The 17,617-nt window shown below is 46.7% G+C and overlaps 1 long non-coding RNA gene across 1 annotated transcript; it reads right to left on the bottom strand.

Annotated features, from left to right (window-relative positions):
- Positions 1-10,134: 10,134 nt before the first annotated feature.
- Positions 10,135-14,976, bottom strand: LOC125408916 (uncharacterized). Its single transcript, XR_015004984.2, has 3 exons — positions 14,696-14,976; positions 12,256-12,335; positions 10,135-10,293 (listed from the first exon to the last, which is right to left on the bottom strand). It is a non-coding gene; the product is annotated as an uncharacterized LOC125408916 (long non-coding RNA).
- Positions 14,977-17,617: the final 2,641 nt, after the last annotated feature.

Below are 17,617 nucleotides of genomic sequence, written 5' to 3'. Positions count from 1 at the left end.
ATTTACTGACCGACACATTGTGGGGCAATACATGATCACATACGTTCTTATTTGTTTATGGTGTGGTCCATTCATACAGGAAGACTATGTGCTTGGAAAAACATAAAATAGCTCATTGTTATATCCCTCATGCTATTCTGGCTCGTATAAGGACTTCATAAGGTTGTTTGCTGCTCCTTAAGCCCTCATTTGCTCATCTATAAGGGGAAGCATTCACATCTTTGCTTCCTGCTTGCTGAAGAATTGTGAGGGATGAACAGACGGTGCCTGTCTAATGTTTTGTAAACCATACAGAAGCATGCGGTTATAAAGGGTAATTATATGGAAATAGCACGGGGCTAGTATTCCAAACATCTGAATTGGCATCCTTGTTCTATCGGTTTCCAGGACAGAAAGGAACTCTGGATCTTAGGTATGCCATCTGAAAAGTGTGGACAGTAACTGTGCACGTCACCATGCGGAGGGAGGGCTCGGAGCCTACAGTGTTCTGTGCTACTCGGGAGACAGCAGCCTGCCACTGTCACCACTGGCCCAGGTACAACTCTGAGGCCCCTGAAGCAAGGCCAGAAAAGCCCTTTTGTAATTACACCAGTCCTTCAGGATGCTGTCTTTTAATTAATATTTATAAGGTGCTTGAAGCTCCTCTCTTGAATATACAGATTCCAAAGTGGGTTTTGTTGAGTCATGAATGATCCAGAAGTCTAAACGAGTCTCATGACTCAGCTCTGAGTTGACCTAAGACGCACAAGGGACTTGGACCAAATTCCCTTGGATCTGTCAGCACCCTGTTTGCTCTCGCTGCTCTTCACACGGGGCTGCCCTTGGCAGTCAGGCTGAGGCCTCAAAGACAAGCTGAGGGTCTCCAAGAAGACCAGATCAGCCTTCTTTCTGTGCAGCAGAAAGCGATAACGGGTACTGGGAAAGCCAGGCCCTGCAGAATCAAGGACAGAGCAGCCCCACCTTGACCTGACTCAAGAGGTGGTGTCCTCCTGAGACTAGTGCTGGGCTCCCTGCCCCCACCCCTCACAACCCCTCTTCACTGCAGCAATCTCTGTATGGCCCTGCGTAGACAGGACCATAAAATAGCACAAAAAAGTGAAACATTTGCTGTTGATAACTCAATTGTAAAACAATTCCTTGATATAATATTACACACACATATAAAACCCTTTTAAAGACAGCAGATTTACAGACTAATTCTATGTCTATGCTTGTTTAGTCTTACATAAAGAATTAAGTCTTGCTGAATAGTTGATACAGCAGGACCCAGAACTACGTCAACATCTTCAGAGTTGATGGATAGCTTCATATTATCATCGCCAACACTAACAATACCATAAATATATACTGCATAAATATATGGCAGAAGTGCACTTAGGATAATTTCAGAAGTTTCAAGAAATTCTGTCTTAATCCTAAACCAAAATTTGTTTAGTGATTGACTATGAAGCTCAAGTCAGCCACTCAAACAGCAAGTTTTTAAAATCGAACATCCTAACACAGTCCAATCAAGGGACAGACTAATTTGTTGCTAACATGCTGAGGGTTTTTTCCTATAATTAAGCCATTATGTGTCTCACTTTGTGTATACAGTTTAAAAAACACTACGATTTATAATACACAATAATCTCGCATCTGCGCTGAGCTGCCTCTGGCAGCATCTGTTGGTGTAACAGTGAACAAGCACTGTGCAAAGTGTGAGTCGCGTGTTCAGCACCAGGGTTACAGTCACACAGTGTGACCCGGATGCACAGAAACCTTTCCGACTCAGCGAGTTGATTTTTGGTCATTCTGGACCTAAGACCCTTTCACTGTTGTCACAACCTTGGTGCCCCTTCCTCCACTTAAGTTACCCAACTCACAGTTTAGGTAGCTGTGCCCCATGTCCCCGCTTGGAACCAGTGATGATCCTGAAGTCTCTAAATCCCCCCCACACACACACACACGCACACACTTCCATTCCCTGAATGTCAAACTGGACAAAGGTTCTTTCTTACCTAGGCAGCACGGCCAGCTCATCTTTGCACTGACCCGTAATATCTGTTCAGGGCACCTCGGGGCCCACGGTCCCCAACATCAGCAGTGTCCGGGAATCCCAGACATCAGGATTTCTTTACTATGCAAATACAATTAGCCTACAATTTCTTCATCTATATAACACTTTTGCTACTCATATTAACTGAGGTAATGGCAATAATATATTCTTGTACTAAGAAAATATAGATAAAGAATACAGTGGGAAATGTCTCTCTTCCTCCTACACTGAGCATCTCCCAGGATGTAAATTACTGTTTTATCTTTCCTCTCAGTATCAAAGTCCCTGGCCACTTCTGGTCCAGGCTGGCTGAGTTACGCCTTCTTCCATCACCTCCATCGCATACAGTTTCACAGCCACCTGACCTTCTGGCTTTTCCTCCTTTCCTTCATTCGTTCATTCCTTCCTTCCTCCCTTCCTTTCTGTTTGCTTTTTGAAACAGGTTATTGCTCTGAAACAAAGACACCCCTTCATCCTGTTTCAGTCTCGGAATCAGGGTGGTTGCAGATGTGAGTCAACAGGTCTGCTGACTTTCTCGCTGTTTCTTCAACAGTCTTCAACAGTGTGGCACAGAGCTGTGTACTTGCTCTTCCTTCTGTCTGGAACATCTTCTGTGGATGCAGCAAATGTTACTGCTCAAATGTCGCCTCATCAGAGATGCCCTTTTTAGAGTCACTGTCGAAGCCCAGCCATCAGCCCCAATTCTCTTGCCCAGCTTTAATTTCTTCACTGCACTTACATTATTAAATATGAGGACATAAATCTAGTTGATTTTCTATTTACATTTTAACAGACACTTAAAACTGTACATCATAATAGAAGACCACATGATGTTTCAATGCAATAATAAGGGCATATCTACTTCATCAATTTTCATTTCAAAAATCCTCGCTTTTTTGATAGACCATCTGTGGCTGTTATTGCTAGTCACACTGTGCAGTTATCTATATTGACATAAAGGACGGGGTTTTGGCTTTGGAGCTGAATAATATTCCACTGTGTATATGTAAAACATTTTCTTAACCATATGTATGATTTCTGTTATCAAGAACATTCGTCAGCTGATGGACACACAGGTTGCTTCCACGCCTTTGTTATTAGGACGTGTGCTGTGATCAGCGCACAAGTGTATGTGTGACTTTAGCTTGTGTCAAGCTGACATAAAACTATCCAGGACAGTGACAGTTCACAAAAGGCGGGAAACCTGGAGCACAGTGCACAGCCTGCAGGCAGCTCAACAAGTCGGAGAGTATCCTGTCCACGTGACTATCCGGCCTAAACCTCTCCCAGGCAGGGGCTCTGGCCTGAATCTCCTTTGCAACTCAGTTTCCTTCCAAGTCAGTAACTCTTGACTTTTATTGTGTACTCTGACAGGGAAGGCCCTTGTGAATCTGGTCAGTTTCAGGGACTTCCGAGCGCTATTTTGAGTAGTTTCCCTTCCTATTTAAAGGGCAAGAACTTCCACACAGGATGGAGTATGTCAATCTCAGAGGAAACTGTTACACACCTGGCCTGTATTTTGTTTTAAAAGACATCTCCCACAAAATTCTTCTCTGTGACTTTGGTTTTTGTTTTTTTGCTTGTTTTGTTGAGACAACGCCTCCTGTCTCTTGAAGTAAAACCCCAGCCCACTTCAAGCTTGCTATGTATCCAAGCTGGCCTTAAATTTGAGATTCTCTTGCCTCTTCCTCTCAAATGCTGGAATTGCAGGCATGATTCAGTAGTCTCAGCTCCCCTGAACCTCCTAAAAGTACAGATTCACAAATCCCCCCCACCAGGGACTCTGGTACAATGGTGGGTTGGTGTGAGGACAGGACTATCCCTGAAGGCAGGTAGCAATCAGGCACATTGATTTGAACAAGCTTTGACCTTTGGCAGGGACCAGGCAGGATCCTACAGAGATCATGGTGGGACTGAGCTAGACGAAGCACTTGGGTACTCTGGAAGGGTTTGTATTGAACCTAGGGAGCTGAGGAGAGCAGCAGTGGTGCTGAGGTTCAGGGAAAAGCTTAGGATGGAGACCCAGGAGACTGAATGTCCAGAACTAAATCCTCATGATTAGTACTCGACAGGCGCACCTGTGAGGCTGTGCCCACTGCTGGCTCTTCTCTGTCTAACAGGAACCAACAGCAGATGGAATGAACAAATACCGACTAGTCTAAACTTAAAAACCCTCTAGGACTTGGCTGAGAGTTGGCACTAGGCTGGAAGGGACCTTAACTTACTCCAGCCTTAATACTTCCATCTGGGAAAGAGGAACCCTGGCTCAAACAATTCTGTGTGTCCTTGCTTTCCCAGCGGGCTTCTGCAATTATACATTGGTTCTGAGAGAGAGTCCAAGATCCCTCGCAGGGTCAAGACTCAGACAGCTATGGGGAGGGCAGCACATGCTTTTGACCCCAGGCTCATGCTCCACTTCCAGAGCCTGGGAGGCCCCACTGCACAGACTGGGTGTCAGGAGACGAGCTGCAGGGTCTTGCAGTTCAGTGCAGAGAAGGGCCCACTACAGGTTATTGGTCCGTTTGGTCCAACTTTTAATTTAAAAGTTTCCAGCCGGGCGTGATGGCTCACACCTTTAATCCCAGCACTCACTCCGGAGGCAGAGGCAGGCGGAGCTCTTGCGTTCAAGGTCAACCTAGTCTACCAAGCAAGTTCTAGGACAGCCAGAGCTATCTGGAGAAACCCTGCCTTGGAAAACAACCGAAAATAAATAAATAAACAAACAAGGAAACAAATAAATAGTAGATGAAAGCAAGCTTCCATGAGCTTGATGACCCAGAATGGTCTTAGATGACTTCCCAGAGGTGTGTGGGAGGAAGGCCTGGAGTGGATCTGGAGAAGGATGCTGAGTATCTGGGAGAGTGACGGAGCGTGTGCAAAGGTTCTGTAGGGAAATGGAGCAAGAGATGTCCTTCCAGCTGAGAGGAGGCCATGCAGCCTGAGGCACAGATGGCAAGGAAGAGGATTACCACGTACTGCAGAAAGGGAAATGCTAGTCAAGTTGCCAAGACAGACATTCAGGCATTGCTCCACAGAAAGGGCAGCCATGAAAGAGTTTGAGCGAGGCTGTGAGACAAATGGGCTTTTTTTTTCTTTTTTTTTTTTTTTTTTTTTTTTTTTGAGACAACTTCTCTGTGTATCCTTGGCTGTTCTGGAACTCACTGTGTAGACCAAACTATACTCAGAGATAGACCTGCCTCTGCCTCCTGAGATCTGGGCTTAAAGGCGTGTGTCACCACCACCTGGCAGATGAGCATTTTGAAAAAAATGAATCACTTCAACTATGTTTTTGGTTGTTTGTTGTCGCTGTATTGTTTTGTTTTCTTTTTGTTTTTTGTGTTTTTTTTGAGACAGGGTTTCTCTTTGAAGCTTTGACTGTCCTGGAACTTGTTTTGTAAACTAGGCTGGCCTTGAACTCACGGAGATCTGCCTGTCTCTGCCTCCCAAGTTCTGGGATTAAAGGCATGCTCTGCCACCACCCTGCTTCGGCTATGTTTTAAAAAAGTTGCTTTCTACCTGCCCAATCACCATCTTCAATGCCACCATCATTCCTTGCCACATCTATAGCCCTGAGTCCCTGTCACCTCTTCTCTTCACACATATTGCTGCAGAAACCTCTATAATATAATATTGCCCATCCAGCCTTTCCCATATCAGCCAAAGCATTCTCAGAATATAAGACAGGAAAAACAAAATAAAAAAGGCTAGGCATAGTGGCATATACCTTTAGCCTTAGCAGTTGGAAGGCAAAAGAAATTCGAGACCAGCCTGGTATACAAAGCAAGTTCTAGGAGAACCAAAGCTACAAAGAGAAACCCTGTCTTTAATAATAATAATAATAATATAAATACATACAACAGGCTAGTTTTAAGAGTGTATGCCTATAACCATATCATTCAGAACGTAGAAAACAGCCTGGACTACATAGTGAGTCCCTGTCTCTGTAATAAATAAGATGTATAAATGTATGCTTTATGCATAGAAAAGGTAGATTTTCTTTTTCATCTGTGTTTCTCTGCCTCTGAGAATAAAGCTGTCACTCCTGACCCTGAGCTTCTGGACCCTGGGCCCTCTGAGCCTGCTTCCTTTCTTGCCTCATTCTGCCCTAAACACTCTGATGTACTATCGCTGAAGGATGCTCTATCCCTTCCTAACACAGCCGCTGCCCAGGTCCACACTGACCCCCTCCCGTGCAGACTCTACTCCTGGGTAACCCTTTTGGGGCTAGTGATAGCATCCCCAGCTTTCCGCTCCCTGGATCTAATTTCTGGTCTGGTCCCTGGATCCCCACTCCCTCTCTTGTCTGTGTGTGAAGCATCCATCCCTGTATTTAGTACCTGCAGCCCCCAGTGACTATCAACCCCCGCATCGCCCTTGCCCAATGAGGCCACTCCGAAGGAGTTTCTATCGTTGGTCCATTTTCACCAACTATGGTGACGGAAAGTAACTTGTATATAGTTCCCCGTCTTTAGAACTGGGTCTGAACCCCAGTTCCATAGTTATACAACCCGAACCTAAAGTTTGCAGGGCAGGGCAGACTGATTCTGTCTCTATCTCTGTCTGACTATCTCTCTCTCTCTCTTTTTCTATCCAGAGCTGAAACTCATGAACCTCACACCTGCGAGGCAAGCACTCCACCAGTGAGCTACGTTCCAGCCCTTTCTAAACGTCGCTTTGAGACAAGGGTCACTATGTCCACACTACCCTCCAGTTTGCAGCCGACCTCCTGAGTCTGCAGAATTACAGACATACACAGGCAGACCGAGCTTCATGTCGTTCCACATCTGGGCAACCCTGAGACCAGACTTGTTCTCAGCCCCCTCACTCCCTTCACCGCCTCATTCCTTCTCATCGCTGTACCACGCCTAACCGCGACCACATAAGGACACTTCAGGCGGGCATCCTCCCAAGCCTCTGTCTGTCTTTTCTTCCTTCCTGCCTACCCTACCTTCTGTGTCCACTGCTGTCTCTTCTCACAGCCTGCCTCACTCAGTGCTAACACACAGATATCCGGAGCAGCCCCTCAGATGGTCTCCTTGTTCCCTTGCCTCTTGTTGCAGCCCGCTCCACCTCGCCCAGTGCTAACACACGGATACCTGGAGCAGCCCCTCGGATGCTAACACACAGATGATACCCAGAGCAGCGCCTCAGATGGTCTCCTTGTTCCCTTGCTTCCTTCCTCCTTCCAATGCCAGGAAGATCTCCCCAGCTTACAGGTGCAGCATCTCACTCTCACTCGTCTAGACGCCTCCTACACCTCCCCACGGCATCTACAAGAACAACAAAAAGGTGCACGTTAGAACATGACTGCTAGCTACTTTGGGATGCACAGGTCTCTATTAGAGACCCATATCTGGACCTCACGTGCCCCAATCCCAGGAGTTAGGTATGATCTCTTGCCAATGATGTTCTGTCCACATACCACTTAGTCTAGAAATGAGGCAATCTGGACAGTAGGCCTTGTTTATACACTCCCAACCTAATATGCTCCTTTGTAGCCTTCATACATGCTCCTCTTCCTCATAGCTCTCCTCCCTAGATGTATCGTATGGCCTCCACTTAGCCTTGTCCAGTTCCTGGGAGGTCCTCGTAGGCCATCCGACTTGAAGTTAGAGCCCTAGTGCCTACAACCTTCAATCTACTCTAGCCACATACAGCAAACTAAAGTTCTTCTTCATCTGTTAATATATACAGTGCCTGTCCGTGTGTCACCATATACACTGACACCATAGTCCCAGGGCCGGACACATACAGTGTGTCTACATATGTGTCCCCATGTATACTGGTGCCACAATCCCAGGGCCATGGCAGGCTTGCCTGCCGTTGATCTTGCGAGGGCAGTGTCTGGTGTACAGAAGGCATTCAGGGAATGTTTACTGCTTACTGAAGGGAGAACAAAGATACGTCTCCCCTGAAGGCCGCTATCACTTTGCTCCCCAAAAGCTGCTCTAGAAGAACCTGGAAACAGCAGGGAAAGTAGGCTAATGGGACAAAACCCACGGGGCAAGCGTGTGGATCCCAGCAGAAGATTTTTGACCTTGTCATTTCTCTTTCCAATACTATCTGTAAAAAAAGAAAAATAGAGAGAGGGAGAGAAAGTTTCTAAAACTCCCCAGCAGCCCAGCAGTCACCTCTGAGAGGAGTCGTCATATGCCAAGATTTTTCCTGGAGCACATTTTTACAGCTGAGAGAGAGAGAGAGAGAGAGAGAGAGAGAGAGAGAGAGAGAGAGAGAAGCATGCTTGTGACGGAAACAATGAGCTTCATCTGTCCCCAAAGGGCCACTGTGGCCACAGGAGGAGGGGACAGTGGCAGGCGAGCATTCTTATTAAAGGAGGAAGAGAACAGAGAGACTAGGACTGGGTGGATAGCCCAGGGGGCAGTGATTTGGGAGTGAGGATTTGGGCTTTCCATCCCAAACCAGTTCTTGGGGTTGTTTTCTTGCCAGATCGTTTTTACGACACTCGCGTTTCCCTAAGGATGGAAATGCGTGGTTGACTAAGAGAATGTGAGGGGCAGAGAGACTCAGATATTTTTATGTGGGTCTCCTTTACGAGCTGCTGAAAGGGTTGGTCTCATGTTGGAGATGGGGTGTAAATACTGCTATCTTGGTCCTCGTAATGCCTGGGAGAGTCTGGAAGCAGGCATTTTCCAAGAAAATGAAGTATTTTTGGCTGCAGCTGTGACGCTAGGAAAAGAATTCAAGTTAAACTTGGGAAACTAAAGCCTGGAACCAACTTCACACTGGTAACAGCTGACCGAGCCCGAGAAAACAGCTTCCTTGCTGTAAGCCTCAGTTTCCCCACTTAGAATGGAGAGGGTGATGTGAGCTCAGGGCTGTGGGTAATGACCACGTGCCTCCGTACTTTACTTCACTGAATAAGCCAGCAAAGAAAGCCTCATTGAAACCAGTGCCCAGATTCTAACTAGATGCAAACCATATAGGATAGATATGGAAAGCATTTTAGGAATATAATTCGAACTCGAAGCTACCAGTATCTTGTCCCGGGGCCCCGAGAATGATGCACTCCACCGGGCACCACAGCAACGAAGAGTTTGCTCCCACAGATTGTGACTCAGAGGGTTTTATTTTAATTAAATATAAAAGTAATGGAATGTTTGAGATCCAGAAAACAGGCTCGCAGACACCCCCAGTGGCTTTTCTGTCCTCAGAGTTTCTCTTCTGCCCGTGTGTGGCCTGCCTTTCTCCCTGGTAATGAGAAGCATACGAAAAATAGTAGGGGAACCCAGAGAGCGTGCAGGCTGCGTCCTCCCCGCTTCTGTCCTCTCCCCTTTTCCATTCTGTTTACACACATCCGAGGAATTCCCGTCTCCTTGACATTTCTTTCCTGTTGCAGCTGTTAAATCCAACTAGATATTATTCTTTGAAATTCTATTGCTTACTTGTTTGTTTACAGTATCATCCGCTGACTTCGAGCTCTCTGTTGCCCTCAGAGTGAAGAAGCCCTCTGCCTCAACCAGCCCAGCCAAGCAGCCAGAGACAACATCCCTGATGTCAGCGCAACCAGATTGACTCCGTCATGTGCCCACACAGCACAGGAGCCCGGCAGGCTGCACAGTGGCCTGGATTTGCATGGCGGAGCATCACCTAGGCAACCGAGAGCCAGCCTGAGACATGGAGCCGGGGATTCCCATCACCTTTTCTGCTCTAACAGTCAGCTGGTCTCGGAGAATGATTTCAGCGGATCGTTTTCAAAATGCCTTGCATTTAATAAGTGCCTACTGTGTGTCAAGAACAGCCAGGCTCCTGTTCTCAGTCGCTATGCGCACACTCCCAACAAGTCCTCCAAGTTAGTGCCAGTGCACTCTGAGCAGGAGAAAACAGGACCGGAACGGTCAGGTGACTTCCTCAGGGTTGTTTAGCCCACCATTTCAGTCTGACCCTGAAGTCCTTGGTAGTGATGTCCAGGTCAGAGCTGATGAACTGGCAGATGGAATCTGCTTCCTTCAGGAGGATTCTGCATCTGATTTGAGCTTGCACTGTCAATGGGTAATTAATTTTTATTTTACTACTCACCTTTGAATGCTAAATCTGAAAAGAGGAAGGGAGGAAGGAGCCTTTCTGCCTGATACCTGTAAGCGAGGATGGAGATGCAGCTGACTGCTGAAGACCCAGTGAGGGAGCCGAGTGTGATGGCTCCGTGCCCTTGATCCCAGTCCTCCAGAGGCAGAGGTTAGTGGATCTCTGTGAGTTCAGGGCCAGCATGGTCCACACAGTGAGTTCCAGGCCAGCCAGAGCTATACAATGAGAAGGGGAAGAAATCTTGGTAGCTGCATCTGAGGTGCTTACATTCTACTCTGTGCAGGGTCTCAAAGACGGATGGACCTATTGACAGGGCGGGTTTACCAGCCTCTAGTGAACCTAGCGGGCAGGTGGACCAACACTCAGGCTGTTGCCAATCTGTGGTCCTCTTCTGCAGCTGCCACAGGGAACCACCCCTTAGAGTAAGGTAGTCCCAAGACTTCCCAGGATTTATGAAGGCACTGCAGGAGATAATGATGGGTCTGCTGTTCATTTCTAGAGTTTGGGGAGAAAGATAGAGACAAAAAGAAACAAAGGGACAGAGGAAAAGATTAAGGGCAAACAGGGAGAAAAGTTCTCGGGTGGTGGCTCACACCCAACCACCTGTAACTCCAGCTTCAGGGGGCCTGACACCAGTCATGTGCATATATGCAGGCAAGACATTATACACATGAAATAAATACATCTCTTAAGAAAGGCTCTAAGATTTGCCCTGTGTGGTGGTGTGGCAGCATGCCTGTCCTGACTGACAGTCTAGTCATCTAGGTCCTGAGCAAGAGAGAGCCCACTCTCTGATTGAAGCAGCCTGCTACCTGGGCACAGGGCTCCAGGCACTAAGGCTGTTGAGACAGAACGCCAGGAGAAGTATGGGGTTGGGGGCACTCGGGGACATGAGAAACAGATACACAGGACATGAAGATAGGGCACACTCTATTTCCATGACCTGGCTGGCAGTAGGGATTCCTCTGTCCTCAGGGGGGACTGGTTTCTTTTTGTGGAGTGTGTGTGTGTGTGTGTGTGTGTGTGTGTGTGTGAGAGAGAGAGAGAGAGAGAGAGAGAGAGAGAGAGAGAGAGACAACTCAAGTCAGAACTCACAGCAACTGTCGGGTCTCTGCTTTCCGAGTCCTGGGACTATAGGAAGCAGCCAGCCCGGTATTCTTCTCCATTTCTTTCTGACCCACTTCTCTCCCCTCTTTCCTGTCCCAGCGTTTTTCTCTGACTTCTTCGGCAACCACAGATGCCTCCTCACTAATGTGGGTTGTTTCCAGTGTATCCCATAATGCCTCCCACCAGAGAGGTATAATGAGGAACCCTACTGATAACCGCTGGCTCAAAAATCACCCTTGGCAGAAATGATAATGGAGCAATAGGGCCAGAGTTGGGGCTGAGCTCAGTGGCAGAGCACTGGCCTGGTGTGTGGAGGGATGATCTCCAGGCTGGCAGAGCCTGGGGAGAGCTGGAGGCTATGGTGGGAACGTGCAAAGGAATAGGGTTTTAAAAAATGACAGAGCAAGGCCTACTCTGGTTAAACACACACACACACACACACACACACACACACACACACACACAATGGGCTCCCAGCAACCTCAACTCCAGAATAGAAATATACACACCTATAGTCATCCAAGTGCAAAGGTAACATACAAAAAGTTTTCTAAAAAATATTGACCCTAGCAAAAAAAAAAAAAGAAAGAAAGAAAAAAAAAGATAAATAAAGTTCAACGATGGGGGAAAGGTTAAATGATTTTGTTATATCCTTAACACAGACTAGAGAAAGAATGGATTAGGTTTACATCAACAAAATTGATATCAGCTGGGCAGTGATGGTGAATGCCTTTAATCCCAGCACTTGGGAGACAAAGGCAGATGGAGCTCTGAGTTTGAGGCCAACCTGGTCTACAGAGTGAGTTCCAGGACAGCCAGGGCTACACAGAGAAACCCTGTCATGAAAAACCAAAAAATAAAAAAAAAAGAAAAGAGAGAAAAGAAAAAGGAAAGAAGGAAGGAAGGAAGGAAGGAAGGAAGAAAGAAGGAAAGAAAGAAAGAAAGAAAGAAAGAAAGAAAGAAAGAAAGAAAGAAAGAAAGAAAGAAAGAAATTGATCAGCTATCTGGGCCATGGAGTAAAGAAAAGCAGATGGCACAGATGTGCACACAGAGGCATCACGAGTTCTCACCTTCCATGTTCACACCTGCAGCTTTGTCTGCTGGGCAGAGGTAGAAGAGAACACGCAGGGGAGTGTTCACACTGGTTATCCTGGAGGGCAGAATGCGAGGACGGGAGACTTGACTGCTTGCACAGTTCTGGTTTTCCTGGTTAGCATACACAAATGCCTATTAGTTTTGAAATTCTAAAAGAAATTTGACAGAACATGGTGGAAAAAAAGAAAAAAGGAAAGGGGAGGGGAGAAAAGTGGGGGGGTGTCCTTTACTCTCTTTGTATCTCTCAAAGGCCTACTGGGTTGCTTCCAACACACCCTTTCACCTGTATACACCTATTTTGTCCATATTCTCTCCTCTTAAAAGATTTTTAAAATTGAATTGAATATTGTTTCTGTGTCTGGTTTTTGCCTGCATGAATGTCTGTGAACCATGTCCATGTGGTGCCTGGGGAGGCCAGGACAGGTTGTTGGGTCTGGTGGAACTGAAGTCACAGATAGGTGTGAGCTTCAGAGCGCAAGGAACTGAGCAGGTCAACTGCAAGAGCAGCCGCTGTGTGACTTCATCACTCCCGCCATACTCTCTGAATAGTCAGGCGCGCAGACCTGTCCCTTCATTGCTTGCCCATGTACAGAGCCTTCCCTCTGGGTCAGGAGACCCTCCCTTCTCAATCTGACCATCTTCCAAAGCTCAGCCTAAAAAGGCCACCTCTTCAAAGCAGGCTTCCCGCCTCTCAAGGGTGAATAGGCAGGTGCTCCTTTGGGTTCCCACACACCCTGAACCTTCTAAGACAGCGTTCTTTGTATCCCAGGGGGCTCTTGCATTCTCCTGGGATGGGCAGATAGCACCTGCACGTTCCGTCATTCCAGACTAGGGCCGCCCACCTCAGAAGGATGCAGAGAAGCCAGAATTTTAGATTCCTGTGGAAAGCATTCCAAATTTTTAACATTTGGCAACTTATTGAGATGGTATGTGTTGTTTTCAGAATGGTTCTAACTGGGAGAAAAGAATTCCTCAGATGGAATTCGTACTTTTGACATCATTTATGGAATCCGGGCACTTGACATATCTGGATTTCCACTGGAGGGGAGGTTCATATACAATTGTTTGCTTTTTTTGTATAGTACTGAGTATTGAACCTGGAACCTCATATATGCTATGTGCATGCTCCATTACTAAGCTGCACCCTCCAACAGTGACAGATTCTCAAGGGCAGGGGTCATCTGGGTGGTGACCATAATCTAGGCTTTGCCAATATAGCAGGCAGCCACCTGAGGAAAGGAAGGAGGAGGGCAGGTGGTGAATTTGAGGCCAGCCTGGGATTGACAAGACAGTGTCTCAAACAAATAAAACAGCGGCTGGACAAGCCAGGGGGGAAAATAAGCAGAAAGAAAAAAAATAGCCCATCAGTCAATGCCTTGCATGACTTATGAAAAGAAGAAAGTTTGGAAACATCTTCCTGCCTTGCTTCTATCACACATCTTAGTTTTGCCTGCAGTCTGGAGGGTCCATTACGATTCCCTCTGCTGGGAAAGTGGTAATCAACACAGCTATTCATTGAAAGTGAGCTGGTTAAATGGAGAGAAACAATGTGACTTTTAACCAGAATTCCACTTTCAAAGACTCCTTCTCCTCTTTTGCAATTCCTCCTTTGAAAGTAGCAAGCTTTGAGATAACTGGATCTAAGGAAAACTAGACCAGAGTCTTGACCAACTCCTCCACCATTGTTTACCAAGATGCTAACAATTCCATATATCCAATCAGATGCACACCCTCCCTCATCTGCCGCAGTGATCATTAATAATGACGACAACAATCTACAATGGCACCCTCTATCATCTCCATCACAAAGTCTCCCCGTAAACCTGGGAGGTAAGAATAATCACCACATTTTACAGATAAGGGATCCAAAGTTCTGAGACAGGACATAACTTGCCCAGGGCCATCCCAGGGTAGAGAGGCAGGACGGGATTCCAACCAGACCTGCCGTTTTCCAATGCCGTAAATCAATATCACCACATTTCAGGCATCGGCACAACTGTTCTCTTGTCTCAAGACAATCATTTGTTGACCTTATCCCAGGACCCGTGGGGCTATTTAATTAATGTTTATCTTTCAATAAATTAGAATCTTAAGACCAAAAACAAACGCATGAGGCGGAAGGCAGGCCATAGGATTGCTCTGAAAGGAAGGCGAGTGGAAGGAGGGATGGATTCTGCAGCCACATTCTGTACCCTTCTGGATGTGGAAGCCAAGGGTTCAGTCACTGTGGAGGTGATGTTTTGGTCTCCTAAACTCAGAGGAGGGGATGAGGACCATTGCCTTTGGGGTGCCTTTGTTGCCACCGCTGCCCTGTGACTTGGTCTGGGGAAGACTTGTGTGGCAGCTTCAGCAAAGCTTTCTTGTGCTGCCCAAACCGGGAACTTTGAGCAAGCGTGACTTTCATAAGCCTCTTACCATTGTCCACACCAACAGTGCTGGTTCTAATTGCATCGCGATGATGGACCGAGCGTGTTTCCCTCCGGGTCACTCATCTGCTGACTCACGCGCGAGCCCGGCAACGGGCAAGGAGGGAGGATTAATTGCGCTCCTTAGATTTTATATCCACAATCCCATTTAATCCTTCTGAAAGAGGGATTATTAGCCCTCAGTTTCTGATTGGGAGAATGAGGCTCGGCTCAGAGAAGTGGGTGGACTTGTTGAAGACTCATGGTGGCCATAGGATAGAACTGAAGCTTCAGCCTACCCAGACCAACCGTTGGGTGCTCCGTGCAGCTTCTCCCACCCTCCCCACCCCCACCTCCACCCCCCCACCCCCCCACCCCCGTCTTGGAAACCTTTATCAGCCATCTTTCAGACACAGCGTTCACGGAGGTGGATTTTCTCCCCCACTTCCTCTCCTCCTTCTCTTCTCTACCCCAGAAGCTTAGGCACAACACTCCTCGCTACCAAACCTGGCTTGACCAGTGACAGGGATGGGGGATCCAGCGAGGAGAATGACTGGTTCCAAGTCACCTAGCCAGTGAGTGGCACACAGGAGTCCAGACCCTACTTCTGGATCTAGAGCCTCTGTCTAAACTCACTTGACTAAAACTGCGAACGATGACAAAGCAGTAAAGGGAAAATGTGCCACTTCGATTAAGTTACAATACACAGAAGATATTAAATCTGTGAGTTATGTTATCATTATCAGGAAGGCTTAACTATAGTTCAAGCTTGGGGAACTCATTGAGCCCTGAATCATTAAAATATCTTTTGTGTAGATTCCACCCACTCTGGTCTCCTATTTAAACTGTGGTGAGTCTTCTTTTCTATGTGAGGAAGGTCAGGGAAAGATGGAGAGAGAACAGACACCTAAACAAACACAATTAAAAAAAGAGAAATTACAAGTATCTAGGGTTTCCTGTGAGCAAAATGAAGACACTATTAGCAACGCCCTAACAGGGCTGTTGTGAGGTTTAGTGACTTGGTCTGGACCACATGCTTCCGTCAGTGCCTGGCCACAAGGTAAATGCTTAGGAAGCAGCAGGGGAAGCAGACCCTGGTGATGTCAGGTGTCATTCTCTAAATACATTGGGGTATTTTAACTTACAGAAACACAGGCTGGAGAGAGAGCCCAGCAAAGCAGAGGCTCATACCACCAAGCCTGACAACTGGAGCTCAAGCCCAGGAACAGATATGGTGGAAGGAATAATACATGATAAACGCAGGTGTACTCTGCACTCACACACATACAAAATAAGTAATAAATAAGTAATAAATGAAAAGGCAGTGGATGAGGAATGATGATGTAATACAAGTGCAGATGTCTGGGGTCTTGTGGAGTGCCCAGTTTCTCATCTTTCATTTACCCAGATTTTTGGGAAAGGTTCCAAACACATCTGTCATTCGCCATGACACACATGCATAAACATATACACACAATAGATAGATAGATAGATTAGATAGATAGATAGATAGATAGATAGATAGATAGATAGATCAATAGATCAATCAATCTGTGGTTGGGTAGATAGATATATCTGTGGGTGGATAATAAATAGATACACAATAGATGGGTAGGTGGGTGGGTAGGTAGGTAGTGAGATAGATAGATAGATAGATAGATAGATAGATAGATAGATAGATAGATAGATAGGCAGACAGGCAGGCAGGCAAGGAAGCAAGCGGATGGAAAAACTGACAGACAGATAGATAAATTAATGAGAGAGAGATGCAAAAAGAATTATAAAAACATAGTTTCCTCTAGAAAATATGGAAACCCAGCAAGACCAGGACATTGCTAATGTGGGGACAGAAGACATGCTGTGTGCAAACCCAGAGAGAGAGAAGCTAGTCCCCTTCTGAGGTCAAGTGCCAGCTGGGTCACTTAGTTGCTGCTTCAACCTTGAGCAGGTGACAAACTCTGCAGCTATAAAATGAGTAGCTCCTTCCTGGGGGCTATGGTGATTGATAATTAACAATCTAGAGACCTTGTGGATCCAACATGGACTGATTGCTTCCTGACTGGCATCATCTGCAATTGTTGAAACACAGAGAGACCCCTCAGTATTCCACTGAGTGGAATTCAGTGATTCACACTGAAGTGAGGGCAAAGATTTCCTCCATGGGGCAGGCTCAGTCACCACCTTGACTTGATGATCCAATCAATGTTTATTCATTACACTGTGCTTGGGACTCTTCTGGGCACACTGGGCACAGTGCTGGCTTCCTTCCTCATGACAAGTCAGTCCTGCCTGCCCTCTAATCGGGTCACCTTGTATTCAGGTCCAGAGAAGGTCCCCAAAGAAGGGAGACACAAGACAACTTCAGGTCCCACTTCCTTCCATGACCTCAGGAAAAGTGGAACTGAATTGGGGGGGGGGCTGCAGTTGCCTCCAGGGGGCAGACAGAGTGAGGAAGGAAGGAGGTTAGGGATGAGATACCCTTGCCTTGGTGTGACTGGGAGGCAAGGGAAGTCTTGACTGGGAAAGAGCTCTGCCACGCTAAAGCATCTCACTATATGATGCAAAGTTCAAGGTGTGTAGTTTCCACGGATGGAACCCAGAGTCTTCTCTGCTGCTGAGATGCACCCCATCCTATCAGAGAGCCTAGGGGAGTCTTTCTACCCAAAGATACCTGAAGGCTAGCATGTCTGAGCCCAGCTCCATATGCCAGCCCCTTCATCTACAAATAACTAACAACATTCAGAATAACTACTTCCAACCTCCTTCATTCTCAGAATAGAACAAGGGATATGAGGTAGAGCAACTAGAATAGAATTTTTTAAAAAAAAAAAAAAATTTAAGTAGGAGTCAGGCAGTGGTGGTAAACGCCTTTAATCCCAGCACTTGAGAGACAGAGGCAGGCGGATCTCTGTGAGTGAGTTCAAGGCCAGCC

This window comes from Myodes glareolus, chromosome 14, assembly GCF_982192425.1.
Source record: "Myodes glareolus chromosome 14, mMyoGla1.1, whole genome shotgun sequence".
NCBI lineage: Eukaryota > Metazoa > Chordata > Mammalia > Rodentia > Cricetidae > Myodes > Myodes glareolus.
This window is presented reverse-complemented; position numbering and strand designations above follow the sequence as displayed.